Source organism: Hyperoodon ampullatus (genome assembly GCF_949752795.1).
Source record: "Hyperoodon ampullatus genome assembly, chromosome: 10".
Classification (NCBI taxonomy): Eukaryota; Metazoa; Chordata; class Mammalia; order Artiodactyla; family Ziphiidae; genus Hyperoodon; species Hyperoodon ampullatus.
The window spans coordinates 79667541-79669225 of NC_136923.1; the positions used below are offsets into that span (position 1 = coordinate 79667541).

At 45.1% G+C, this 1685-nt stretch overlaps 1 pseudogene across 1 annotated transcript; it reads left to right on the plus strand.

Moving 5' to 3' along the window:
- The first annotated feature begins 1059 nt into the window (after positions 1–1059).
- Positions 1060–1461, plus strand: LOC307059796 (large ribosomal subunit protein uL1-like; annotated as a pseudogene). The gene has a single exon. The product of its transcript is annotated as a large ribosomal subunit protein uL1-like (transcript).
- Positions 1462–1685: the final 224 nt, after the last annotated feature.

Here is a 1685-nt window from a genome sequence, read left to right on the forward strand (position 1 = left end):
ATGATGGGCAAATGAGGCAAATTCAAGGACTTGTCCAAGGTCTACAGAGAAAATATGTAAGGTTCTTTCTAAGAAAAGAGACAATCGTAAATTACTGGGAGCCCCAGAAGCGTTTTCAGATTCACAGTGCCAGAAAGAAAAGTGATAGGTGCAAAATATCTCCTGCATTAACCCAGAAAGTCATTGTCATATTCAGTCTCCAATGTATAAACCCTGTAAGCATGTTGCTAAAACCAAGAGTTTGAATAAAAGAGCAATGCAAAATAAAACTGACAACTTGGGCTTCCCTGGTGGCGCAGTGGTTGAGAGTCCGCCTGCCGATGCAGGGGACACGGGTTCGTGCCCCGGTCCGGGAAGATCCCACATGCTGCGGAGTGTCTGGGCCCGTGAGCCACGGCCGCTGAGCCTGCGCGTCTGGAACCTGTGCTCCGCAACGGGAGAGACCACAACAGTGAGAGGCCTGCGTACTGCAAAAAAAAAAAAAAACAACCAGGGATGCTAAAGCCCTCAGTGAAGACACCCAAATAAAGATCATGTCAGAGCCACTTTCTTTGATGTCGAGGTTTCGAATTCCCTGGAAGGAGCTTGCTGATAGTGGATCTGGCAGTCAATTGATATTTGGGTATTTGCCACATCATGTTTTATCTTTAGTATATGGCTTCCTTAGTAAGTGAACTTGACATTTTATATGTATTCCAACCATTTTTGTGAAGTATAGTCAAGTGTGTTTCTGTTTTGTTTTTCATTGAGATATAATTGACAAATAGCATTATATTGCTCTTTCCCCGTTATCGCAGCCCGAGGCACCGTGAGCAGCAAAGTCTCCAGCGACTCCCTCTACGAGGTGGTGCGGGAAGTGCTGCAGGGGAATCAGCTCGAGCGCTGGAAGTTTTTGGAGACAGTGTAGCTTCAGATCTGCCTGAAGAACTATGACCCTCAGAAGGACAAATGCCTCTCAGGCACTGTCCGGCTTAAATCCACTCCCACCCCAAGTTCTCCGTATGTGTTCTGGGGGACCAGCAACATAGTGATGTGATGAAGGCTGTGAGTATTCCGCATATGGACATCGAGGCACTGAAGAAACTCAACAAGAATAAGCAACTGGTCAAGAAGCTGGCCAAGAAGGATGATGCCTTTTTGTCTTCAGAGTCACTGATCAAGCAGATCCCATGAATCCTGGACCCAGGCCTGAATAAGGCTGGCAAGTTCCCTTCCTTGCTGATCCACAATGAGAACATGGTGGCCAAAGTTGATGAAGTGAAGTCCACAATCAAGTTCCATGTGAAGAAGGTGCTGTGTCTGGCAGTGGCTGTTGGCCACCCGAAGATGACACACGATGAGCTTGTGTTCAACATCCACTTAGCTGTCAACTTCCTGGTGTCATTGCTCAAGAAGAACTGGCAGAATGTCCAGGCTTTGTACATTAAGAGGACCATGGGCAAGACCCAGTGCCTGTACTAAGGCACAGCTTAATAAACCATACTCCCACCATTAAAAACAAAAACCAAAAAACATTATCTTGGTTTCAGGTGTACAATATAATGATTGAATAGTCATATGTATTGTGAAATGAGCACCACAATAAACCTAGTTAACTTTCATCACCATCTACAGTCAAGTGTTTTGAACATGTCTGTGAACTAAACTTAATTTTCCATGTAAACAAGGTTGACAATTTCCTTGCA